Source organism: Sturnus vulgaris, chromosome 2, assembly GCF_052056855.1.
Source record: "Sturnus vulgaris isolate bStuVul1 chromosome 2, bStuVul1.hap1, whole genome shotgun sequence".
NCBI classification, from domain to species: Eukaryota; Metazoa; Chordata; class Aves; order Passeriformes; family Sturnidae; genus Sturnus; species Sturnus vulgaris.
The window spans coordinates 14,772,912-14,785,778 of NC_142244.1; the positions used below are offsets into that span (position 1 = coordinate 14,772,912).

General features: G+C 35.9%; 1 long non-coding RNA gene across 1 annotated transcript in view; it reads right to left on the bottom strand.

Annotated features, from left to right (window-relative positions):
• Positions 1-4,271: 4,271 nt before the first annotated feature.
• LOC148224629 (uncharacterized) overlaps positions 4,272-12,867 on the bottom strand; it is a 30,568-nt gene continuing 21,972 nt past the window's right edge. The window contains exon 4 of the long non-coding RNA XR_015801928.1: positions 4,272-5,042. This is a non-coding gene — a long non-coding RNA (uncharacterized LOC148224629). The remainder of the gene's footprint in view (positions 5,043-12,867) is intronic.

The window sequence follows — 12,867 nt, forward strand, 5'->3', positions numbered from 1 at the left end:
TATGTATGAGCTGATACAGTTCTTGAAAAATTTATTGCCATTTCTAACTAGCAGAACCTTTCCTTTTTAATTAGTTCTTCCCCACTAATATTGAATCAAGGTTGGAAAGAAAACAGCTCCTTAGCAAGGGTGTTTTACCTAATGTCATAGCATACTAGTCCATGAATGTGCTTTGTTCTGGTTAGGCTTGCTGGATGCATATTTCAAATTATTTTCTAATTTTATAGAAGCAGGTGGTTACTGTTAGATTAACACAATATTCTCTTTCTCTGAAGCTTGCTACCTGGCCATAAATATACAGGAGCCAGCAGTAAGCATTTCCATACTCAAACTTTATCACAACTTTTTGGGTTTGACACGGTGTTTTATCCTAATGGGCTTTTATCCCCTGAATAAGTTTTTCATTCAATTATAAATAACCATTAGCTGAACATAGATAATTACTGTAGATACATTAGAAATGAAAACCTCCTGTTATAACTGTCTCCAAGTCAAAGAACATTTGTTATTGAAGTGTAACTTATTGGAGATTTCAATTGTTCACAAATACTTTTAACCAGTGGCAATATAACAATTATTAATGGAACCTCTATGTGTAAGAAATTTACGTCACAAAGACAATTTAGAGACTTTTGGGTACATGAAAATTTACTCTTTTTTTTTAAAATATAAAATCTTCTGGGCTTCTTATTTTGAAACTGTCGTTTCAGAGAGAATGTTTGTGCTTCAAATCCATTTGCCACTGCTGAAGGTAAACCTATCCAATATTCTTTTTACAACACAGCAGAATCATAGGAGCAAAACATCCTCCACCTCCAGGTTCTTCAGAGTCAGAATAGTGTATCCATTTTGCAATTTGTGGACTATTTACTCAACAACACCAAATTTTTTTTTAGTTCTGTTTGGGACTAAACACAGAGGTTGGCACACAGCTGATATTAACCAATGTTTTCTTCCCTCTATAGATATCCTTGGCATTTGACCCTGCCAACCCAGCTCTCCCTGGATCCTCACAGGAAGTGTCCTAAGGCAACTCTTCAGCATGTTGCTCATTTTTTGGAGGGCAGCACTTTGCCATGCTGTCTGAGAAGGCATTTTTTGATGCCATGGAAATGTGGGTCAGAGTTCTTCACTGCTTAGGAAATGTTTCCAACCTAGTTCATTCCACAGAGAGGGGAAAAAATACATATGAGCCACATAGGCAACAAGAAATTCCTAGTCTGTGTGAGCTGTTCTACTGGAAACAGATCTGGTCTTCAAAAAGGTAATGAACATGAACATCACAGTCAATGTCAAAGGTTTTTAAATTCAGCTTTATGTAAAGATCCCAAAATCCCACTAACACTTCCCTAGTAGCAACAGATGGGACACTTCCCTGTCAGAGTTTTTCAAGCATTTTCAGACTAGGTGAGTAACACAACTATGTCTAATGCAGCCCTAAAATCTTGTGTGTTTTGAAAGGCTTTTATTTTGAGAAATTGATTCTCAGTATGGATGTAGAATAATGCATCTTTTTCTGACACCGGTAGAAATTATTTCAAAGGAAAAACAACTATGTAAGAGTTCCAGGAAACACATGACACTTGAGAAAAAAAAAGTTATATAGTCAGAGCTCCAAATTTTCTCTGAATAATAGACTCAAAAGAAAAATTTCAAAGAAATTAAAACACAGGATGCAAAATTTTCTAAAGAATGTCTCATTTATTCCTCTCTGCATAATCCTTTTCCCTTCAGTGCAATATTTTCACCACAAATAGAAGTAACTGCATCTTAGCTCACCTTCATCTATTAAATTCGACTTTTACAGTCCCGGGCATCTCTCCATTCTGTTGAAGTCACTGCACAAATCTTAGGCTAAAGTGGCTAAAAACTCTTTCTTTAAATATTTCTTTTGGTTCTATTCCTTTCAACAACCTCAGCGAGACATAGAATAGAAATGGTGAAACTATATTTCATGTAGTGGAAATTAGGCAATGCATTAAGAACATCACTCTGAGTAGGTGATAATGGATTCCCATCATAGCTCTCAAAATTAGTCATCAAGTCACAATCTGAGGTCAAATAAAGAGCTTTTCAAAGAAAATGAGCATGAACTGGCAGTTAATACATTTAGACTGGAAATCTGAGAGCTTCTAATTATAAGAATGGCGAGAATTTCCTGAGCAATAACAATGAAGTCAACAATCCACTTATTGCTGAGGTAAAATTTGATTTTTGTAATCAGTTTGTCTATAATAAATTTCCTGAATTTGATGATCCAGAGGATCACTCTCTATGTTTATTTTGCTAAAAGATGATTTATTTATTATGATTCTATGTATCCTCCCACAATATATCAGCAAGGGTAATGGGAAGGCAGCTGAATCCCACTTTAAAATATAGAGAAAAAGAAATGAATAAGAAGTCATTTTAAACCTCTTGATAATTGACATTTTTGAGTGCTGCATAAAACTTTATATGAAAAGAGAATGAACCCATGATTTTCCAAAACCAGAAAGCACTGCTCGATATTTTTATGAAAGACTAGATTACCAAATTCTTATGCAGAATTAATTATATCCTCTTATTATTTATAGAATATAATTTCTAAAATAAACATGAGCCTAATGTTGAACACCAAATGGTATTTTTGAAAAGTAGTCCAACTATGCTGCCAGTAACCAGTTGCATGTCTTTTAATTAGTTCTCATGATCAATTTTAATTAAAATGAATAATTCAAATATTATGCATTACGATCTCAAACATTAATCTTCCCAAGAAATGTAAAGAAACTTAAAAGGCTATAATTTAAAATGTAGTCTCCAAATTTGAGTTTATAAACTTGTGTGCAAGACAAAGGATCCACAATTTGGATTGCCCTCTTATTTGACCTTTTCCTGTGCAGAAATTCCTTGGACAAGCAAAAGTCCCAGTAGGGATGAGAAAAAACTCAGAAATTCATCTTTGTATTTCCATAATCATAGTGCAAGACACAAAAAAAAAGTAAAAGATTAGACAAAAAACACTTTGAAAATTTGGTTTAAGCAAATATTTTACATTGTTGTAACCTTCAGGAGTCCTGGAGCTGCTGTGTGCTACAGAAAAAAATCCTCAAATTAGAGATCCATTAGCAAGAATTAGATTACTGTAATTTAGAAAATCCTAAAAAGGGAAAGAAAAAATCACCTAAACCCACTTTATCCAGGAAACTGATAGAAAGCAGCTCACCTAAAACTGATATAAGTTCAGTGTGAAGTTATAGTCATAATGCATAACAACCTTGCATATTAGAAGACTATTGTATTTATTCCCTAAAAATAAAATATGGGGAGTGACTTAAGAATTTTCTTATGGTGTTGGGTTTTTTTCAAAAAAAGGAAGATGTCATATTTTGGGTTTAAAATATACTGTGGCTGTATTCAACAATACAGTATACTTAAATCTACTAAAAACAGTTCAACATATATTTTGCCCTTAGCTTTTCTTCTATTTTCCATTACAATGATTCCTGTCACTTGGGACATTGGCACACAAGAGGTGCAAGGGTAAACACAGATAAACTTAGAAAAATGAATGTATCAGATTGATCTCCAACATCTCTAAACTGGTGAACTTGTATTGACTCAGTGAGATGACTATCAGCCCTGCTCTATAGAAGCTGCTCACAGCAATCTCCCCCAGATTCAGAGATGAAGATGATGTGTTTCAGAGACTTAAGTAGTCATATTCCCTCTGACCCCAAATGCATTCACCTCGTGGCAATCTCCAGCCTGATGTAATAGCTACAGCACTTTCTGCAAGCAGGAATGTACATTATTGGCATACTAGTTTTGCCTCAAGTTATGAAGTCAGTCCTTTCTAGCCTTGCACCACTGAAAAGTGAAAAACTTATTTTACAGAAGGAGAACAATAGGGCTTGAAGTATTTACCTGAACAAAATAAAGAGCCAGAAGACATGCAACTTCTATCCCTAAATATGAAGGAAGAAAATGAGCTATTTCACCCTGGCTGTGTTATTATCAACACTGACATTGAAACAAATGCATGTGAACTGGCCGAGAATAAATCCAGGCTGGATAGTGAAAAAAGGCTTCACACCATCAGGGAAGCAAGAGTCTAAAACTCCTTTCTATTAGAAAACAGTAAAAAGCAAAGGAAATAAAAGATCATTCTTAAGTTTTGGCAGACATGATTAAAATGTGACATGATAGATCTGGGACTGACAGCCCAAGACATCCTTGGCTTATATCCTGCATTCTTATGAAGGAAAAAAAAATTAATGACTCCTACTTTCCAACTGGAATCAATTCTACCTTGGGCAGAAAATTACAAATAACGCTTTTAAGTGTGAGTAATACTTGGTTCATTCTACTCCAGCTGTTTACCACATACGATGCCCTTATCTGCAAGTCAGGAAAAATTTCTGTTGTTTCTTTTTATTACGATGTTAATGAAAACATTTGTTTCCACAAACCAGAGTTTTAGATCAACACACTCAGTCCAGAGCAGTAGTGCATGTGTGTGCATGCATGCACCAGTCAGTAAAAACTCAATGGAGGAAATTATCCAGCGTGTTCTCTGCCAGATCCACAGTGCTGCAGGCACGACAAACTATGGGAATTTAACCTCAGTTTGCCTGGCTTGAGGCTGCTGAAAGCTGCCTTTGCACCAGGTTGGCAAATCATTGTGGCACATACCTTACACACACTCAGAGGATCAGTCAGGTTTGAAAAAACCTCTCAGATTATCGACTCAAACCTTTGAGTGATCACCACCTTGTTGACCAGACCATGTGCCATGTCCAATCTTTCCTTAAACACCCCCTGCCCATTCCAAGGTTGAGCAGCCATTTCAGTGAAGCAATTCCTCCTCGTGTCCAACTTGAACCAGCACCTGCACAATTTGAGGTTTTGTCCTCTTGTCCTGTTGCTGTCTGCCAAGGAGGATCTCCCTCACCTGGCTACAATCTCCTTTTCAGGTGGTTGCAAAGTTTCAGTGGTTGGCTCTGCTCTTTTCTCACCTCCTTTCCTCTGCTTTGTCTGTGTAACTCTCACACTGCAGTCTGGAAAAGAGGGATGACAAAATTACACTAAGTCAGTTTTAAGGGGATTAGAAATTGCAATATCTAGACGGAGTGTGAGCCAAAGTAATTTATCATTTAAAGTTTATCAACGTAAGAGTCTTACCACAGCAGCTATTTTTGTATGCTAGGGCAACATAATATTGTTAATAAGAAAAAATGAGTCAAATGTTTAGCAAATATTAATTAATTGAATAGCAAACAACAAGCATTCTTTTTTGGCTGATAAATACACTTGTTTGCCCAAGAAAATGAAGATCTGTATGAGCACCAGTATTCCTTCAAATTAAAAAGATTGTTCAAATGCTCATTAAAAAAATTAAAAGAAATACTTATGCATAAATCTAATGAGTAATTAAATTTTGAAATTGTGTTCAGAAGTATTTGCCAATTATTCGATCAAACTACAAACTAAATGCTGCACTAAAAATATCATTAGGGCAACAAATTCAAGGATTAAAACATGACAAAACCCCCACACATAAATTGCTCATGTGATCTGATTCTTAACCTCTTGACCATGGCACACTTTGGCAATGTGATCTCATGTTCTGACATCTACAGAACTTTTATCATGTTTATGCAGAGAATGAGTGATATCCAGTGAATGGTATTTTTTATCCCTTCCTTAATTCCTTCACTTTTTTTTTTTGGTGTGGCCTAATTCCTTAGAAACCCCTTTGTGTTGAAGCCTGGTTTCAACAGCATTTTATAGCTCTACATAAAAATTTTTATCACCTTAAAAGGCTTCTCTTACTATTTTCTAAAAATCTACAGCATGTCTTTGAAGTGAGGAAGCGCTCTGTGAATATTTCACAGATGGGAAACTGAGTCATATATAAATATAACATTTAGGAAATCTAATTTGGGGTGTTAGGTTGATGACAAGCTGTATCAAGATGTATATTTTACATATCAGAGATGCTCCCATGTTTGAACAAAATTCTAAGCTGTCAGCATTCCTAACAATTAGGATTCAAGATGGGTTTCTTTCCATTTAAGTACATCTGAGCTAGAGAGGATATAGAGAAAGAAAACAGGCATCTAGAGGTCAGATCTCTCACCCAAAGTTAAGGAGTTGAGATCAGCATAATTTCATGTCTGAAAAGCACCGAGTTCTTTCCATTGGCAAAAAAAAAAAAAAAAAAAAAAAAAAAAGGAGTTAAAATATCAAAACTCACATATAAACATCTAAAATTAAGTGGATGGACCCAGACCAGAATTTCCATATTTTTGACCCCTGACATTAGGCTTCTGAGCACTTTTATTTAATAGTAAAGCATATTTGAGAGAGTGAGTTGTTTTCATAAATCTTTGTACTTTTTCTGAACTTAGGCATCAGTGCCTAGTCATTAGGAGGAACTGGTAAATTTAAAAATATATATTAATGTCCTTCATCATTCAGAAATTGAAACTTATTTATTCAGTGGGAAATGGCAGAAAAGTTAAACACATCTGCAAAAGCATAAATTTGTTCAGTGAGATGTCAAACCCTGTTTCCTTCATGCTGCAATTGATGGGACAGTCAGTTCAGAGAGTTTTTGCTTTTACATCTCCCATCTCCTGAAAGCTCTGAAATGTCTTGTTCTCTTTTTTTTTTTCTTTTTTCCTTATCAAAGACAAAATCATACAAACTTTGCCTGCTGAACTTTTCAGAAGACAGACAGAACACACCCATCCTCCCCCGAGGCTGTGATTCATTTCTAGTGAAAACCTTATGGGGATGGTGGTGAAGGAAAATAAAAGCCTTTTCTGGTTATAAAGAAGAAAAGCAATGTTCCATAAAAATCTCCAGCAACATCCACCTGCCACTGGGAATTTCCCCAGCCAAGTAGATGATTGTTGCATTGGCTGCAAGTGGAGCCCAGAGCTCCCATATGGCAGTGCTAATTCAGCCACCAAATGACCAGTGAGGCAGGGAAAGGTCCTCTACCCCTCAGAAGCACTACCAGAGATGACTTGCCTTTTCACCCAAGGTATTCTGCTTGCAGGATTGCATGTCCTTTGATTCATATTTTGAGTTTGTGTTCCAAATGTACCCAAACACTAATATATATATAAATATATATATATATATATATATTGAAGATTTACTACACAGAGATCCATACAATTAGATAACACAGTATTTTTCCTCCAGAGTTTACAAACTTAAACAAGCAGGTCAGGCATACAACAGTGGAATGTTCAACATGAAGAGACTTTTTGACTGGCTGCCTTCAATAATTTCCTAATATTGCTGTTTTGCCACTTGCATATACAAAGCAGCCCTTTGATTCTTTTGATTTTTAAGCAACCATAAAGGCAGTGACTGCTAAGTACGACTCTCTCATTACAGACATAATGAAAAATGAAGCTCCTTTTTCTGCAACGTAGCAGGAATCAGCTGAAACCATACAGTATAACATCAGGTGAGGCCACCTCAGAAGTGTGAGGTGAGAAGGGCTTGACAACTGCAGAGAGATTAAAGGATTTTTGGGAAAGCTCTGAATGTTTCAGTCACATACTCAGTCAGGGCTGATCCCATTCCTCTATTCTTCTCACAGCTGATTTTAGGTTTTACAGCCTCTCCTGTCACACAGTTTAGCAGCAGTGCATTCTGCTTTCCACAGTGCCTAATGTGTCAATCTTCCTTGCATCTGCATTCTAATTTAATGTCCCTGAATAAGCTCCCTTCTTCTTTCCCCAGCCCTGTCTTTGTCACATCTTCACCAGTCATTACTTTTAAGGAAGCTCAGCTATCAAAGGAAAATTAGAAAAGAAGCAGGAGTCCTTTATAAAACCAAGCTCTCTTCATTTTTCCTTCCTGCTCTGTTTCCTCAGGGATGCAGTAACTTTATGGGCCTTCTCTTGATGGAGGGACCTGGTGGCCTCTTATTCTCACTCTGGGGTGGAGAGAGCTCAATCACTTGTCAGTGGCGTAAATGTTTAACACTCATGCAAGCAGAACTGTCTCATGGTGGCTTGCTAATTACCCACTCCAACAGGCTCTGGGTAGGATGCCCTTAGATTATTCTCCTTTTTGGCTATGCTTTAAAAAATAATTACTCATCATATTTTCAGTAAAAAATACAACAGCATGTTTTCACAGTAAAAGCTCTACTAGCAATGGGGAGGACACTAAAAATAGAATAAAAGAGGCCAGTGATTTCTTTGATTCATTGGAACTGTTTCCAGCTCTGCTGCATGTGACTGGAGTTTGTACAGAGAGCAGAAATCCACTGAAGATGAGATCTTATACCAAGCTGTGTGCATTACTACTGTTGAATGAGCAATTAGTGCAATTTGCAGTAAATTAGCAGATATTTTTAATGAAAAAAGTCATTTGTTTCTAAGATTGCCATTTTACATGCCACAGATTTGGTGGTATAGAATTCCAAAATATAACTCAGCACTTCAATTAAACCACTCATGGAGCTCTGATGTGTGTCCTTAAAACATAGAATTTAAATAAGAATGACTGCATAATTCAATATCAGACAAGCTGAAACAGAAAATTATCCAAAAGTGTAGCAGATAGATTTTTTTCCCAATCTCAAGATTTTGTTTTACCAAAGCTGACTAAACAGCTGGAATTTCAGAAATATCACTTTATCACAAAGTGCACAGAAAACCAGTGAAAAGATACAGTTTTGACTGATTAGTTGTTAAAAATCAGTGAAAATTAAAGCTACAGTCAAACATATCTAGAACATGAGAAAATTTAGTGAGAGTGCAAGAATAGAAAAACAGAAGGGGACTTGGACACTAATCTTACTGTCAATGTGTCTATGCAAGAGGCAATGCAGAGGTCAAAAGCAGAAACTGGAATGTGGCTGACAAACTTGCCCACAGTTTTGAACCTCAAAAATTAAAACCAGCAACTACATAGAAAGAACAGGATAATAAATTCATATATATAATGATAGTAACATGCAACATATGGTTTGAAAATTGACATTATAGAATCACAACTATTAAAGATTAGTATATTAAGGTTTTGCCTTAAAGAAATGCTTTTTGCAGCCATGCCTTCAGCAGCTCTCCATCAAGTGGCTGCAAAAACATAGATTCAGTTCATATTTCTACAAACCCGTTACAGATTATACAAAGAATGCTTGCAAACACTAAGAATATACAGAGTTACTCTAGTCATTAGAATCAGCCATTAAACAAAGGAAATTCCAAAGGTACTATTCTTCCTATTAACAGGTTTCACTGCTTTCACTATAAAACTGAAGCACGTCATTACTTTCAAGTTTATTCTTTTTCAAAATTGTGCAATATCAATGCTGACATTTTCAATGTGTCTTAAAGACAGAAAAAGGAAATTGAATTAATTTTTGTTTTCAAACCATTATCAGCCCAAAACAACATTTAAAGAAAACCCAGTCAATTTCCTGTCTTTCTTGTAGCCAGGCAGAGTGCAGAAAGAAAAAGGGATTCTTGATAATCAATAAGTGAGCAAGTGGAAACAAAACACCTTTCTCCTCATCCCTTATACTCCAAAACCAGATGGAAATAGAAACCCGAGCCTCTGCATTCAGGAGAGTGAAATCTATGAAGCAGTGGCCCACCATAAAAGATTACAGTGAATGTACCTAGGATGAACTAAAAACGAAGAAAATCTTCAATCTTGGCAAAACACTTCTGCTTTATTTTTTATATGACTATTGGTTATATTACACCATAAAGAATGCAAAGACTAAGCATTATTCTGAGAAGTGTGCAACATATTTTTTATTTATAGCAAAAACTCCAAGTCTTTGTTTTAAATGCAGATCCTCTGTGGCAACTAAATTTGCAGCTAAATTTGGGTTACTACTGATATACTGATGAGTTTAATCATGAAAACATGAATCACACAGGCCAAAACACTGTTAGCAGCTTCCACATGGACATAAAGTCCACAGATGTGGAGTAGAAGACATATACAAAAATCTGTATGCTGACATACATGCATATACTTTCTGTGGGGGGAAAAAAAAAATTTACAGAACACTTGGACTTGAGTAAAACTGATTTTTGCTCCCTAGCTGTGGGGTATTTGTAGTATTTTTTCTTGTCTCTTTGGTCACTAAGTCTGGGGACTTTCCAGTGACAGAAAATAGTTTATATAGAACTCCACTATACATTAATATGTTAAGCAGTCATTTGAACATGCCTGTCAGATGAAACCTCCCATAGGTACAAACAGCTTGACAGAAACTGCAACTGCTGTAGCCATGTCTGAAACTGCTCACTGCCCCAAACCAGCAGGGTAAATTGTCCAACAGCTCTGAGGCTTTTTTCTTAGTAAATTAAATTTTTATCCTACCAAAAAATTGTCATCAGCCCCCCAAATTTCTCCCCCTCTGTGGTTCTGTTTCTTTTTTTTGTATTTTCCTCATGCAGGAGCATGTACTGTTCTATCAGAAGTCAAGTACCTTATGACAAGTAATTCATAAACTTTCTTAGTATTTTCAGACTCATTCCCTATTATTTTTTCTGCAGCTTGAATAATCTCTACAGAATAGCAAATTAATATAGAGGATAACTGCTGTACACGCCGGCTGAATTTCTATGAGGAGTTGCTAGTCTGAGTTTTCTGTGGGAAGCAAATGTACTTACACATTCATGGGTAGTTTAGACCAGGAAATTTCACCTGTTTCTCCAAAAGGTCTGCATTTGGAGCCTATGTTGATTATGTGGACCGGTTTATATAGTGGCAAATGCAAGCTTTTGGTGAGCTAGGGTGCTATTACAATCAAACACTGCCCACATTTTAAATTACCACCGTTTCTTATGCAAGGTATAATGCACGTAGAATTACAGCTCGTTTTGAGTTTCAAAACAAGTTACAATGCAATCACCTATTAACCTTTTCATCCCAAGGGTTTTTCTACAAAAACTTAACATCCCTGACAGCTCCTTGTTTATTTTCAGATCCGTGCACTGTTTCCCACTAGTGACCTTGCAAGCAGATTCACACCTTACAAAGTCCCTGACCTTGGAGTCATTAAAATCCAATCACACACTGGGCAGGCTTCCATATTCATTAGGACAGCAAGAAGATAGATTTGAACATGCCTTTGAAGTGACCAATACATTCATCAGCCAATTTCCATCTTCTTCAACAATTTCAGATTGCTCAGGGATATTACTAGATTAATTGATACAGAAAATCTTTTGCAACAAAACAGCAGCAATGTTAAGCAGATGCAATATGTTTCTAATTAAAAAGGCTAAGATCAAACATAAGTCATAAATTATAGGTTGTCCTATGAATACTCATATGAAGTTCCCACAACAGCTCTTTCTGCTTATGCTCTTGATGTAGGGGTCAGAACATTTTTTCAAACACATGATGATGAAACTAGCATCTAAAAATAAGAAAAGCCATGTCTACAGCGAAATGAAACTTCACATAGGATTTTTTTTTTAAATAAATCCATCACTGGAACTTGTTAATTAACCCTATTAAGTTCTTATGTATATATTTCATGAGCCTCTTTGGAAGGTAAACTTCAAATCATAAAGATAGGATAACAACCATTAAATGAATAAGAAAAGCTGAAAAAACAGAGACCTAGAGGAAACATTTTCTCCATCCTATTTTGACATACACTTGCCTTCATCTACACAGATTGTTCTCACAGAAAAGTGAAATTTATGTGAATATGCTTTGCAGAAAAAGAAATATTTTTTCACGTTGGCTATATGTAGGCATGATCTCTTCCAAATTTAAAGTGAGAAATATTTGAAAAAGAATGGGATAAAGGAAGAAGTTTCAAATACATAAATAGCAAACCTCAAATGAATCACTACCTGTCAAACAGGTTGCTCAAAACTCTGTTTGCTCTTCTCACAAATCACATTTACAGCAACACTGTTCAAAAGACTTTTACGTTTACCTGGAAAAGGCCAGAGTTATATCAAAACATTTTCAAGGGGACTGAGCTTCAAAACTTTGGTCAAAGGTCTCTTTGCACAGAAGGCAGCTGAGGGCAGGTTGCTAGCTCCTCTTGAATTTTTAAGCTTGTTGCTTTTTTGTGCATGGAGAACCCATCCATGTGAGTATTCATCAAAGCACAAAGAGGCTTTAAAAACCCAGGTTTCTTACTCCTTGTCTTAAAGTCAAAAATAGCATTGTTAATTGGCAATTTCATGGTGGCAGCCATTTGAGTTTGTTTTTTACTGGGATCTGTCTGACATACATCAGTGACAACAAATCAAACCAAGGACCTGTTGGTAAGAACGTTTAATTCAAAAGGCTTTCATGTGACTAACAGCTTTTAAGTAACATTTGAAACAAATCAAGATTTTTTACAGATCCCTCCAGCTGTCTGACAGCAGAAGCCAAAAATGACACATGTCCTGCAGGGGGCTGACCCACAAAAGTACTGTATTTTGGTCATCACAGTCCAGCATTTAACTTCAATGAATACAAGGTTTTTGTAAAAAAAAATTAAAAAAACACAACCAAAAAAAAAAAAAAAAAAAAAAAAAAAAAAAAAAAAAAAAAAAACAACCAGAAAGGCTAAACAAATCCATGTAAACAAGTTTAAGGACCAAAGATAGTTCTAAAACTGCCTTCTTAAGGACAGAGGAGAGGACAGAAGAATGAAAGAAAAATCAATATTGCTTGAAAAATGCATTCCCCTAGATGGGAAAAGGGCTGTTGTCTTGAGGATATAGTATATAACAGGCAACTGGTTATTTCCCCATGTTTGTTCAAGACCATGTGATGAATGTCCCAACACAGCATCTGTAACTATAAAACTAGTATAATAGACTTTCCATACTATTGCACAGTAAACAACTGGATAGAGCACAATAGTGTCAGTAT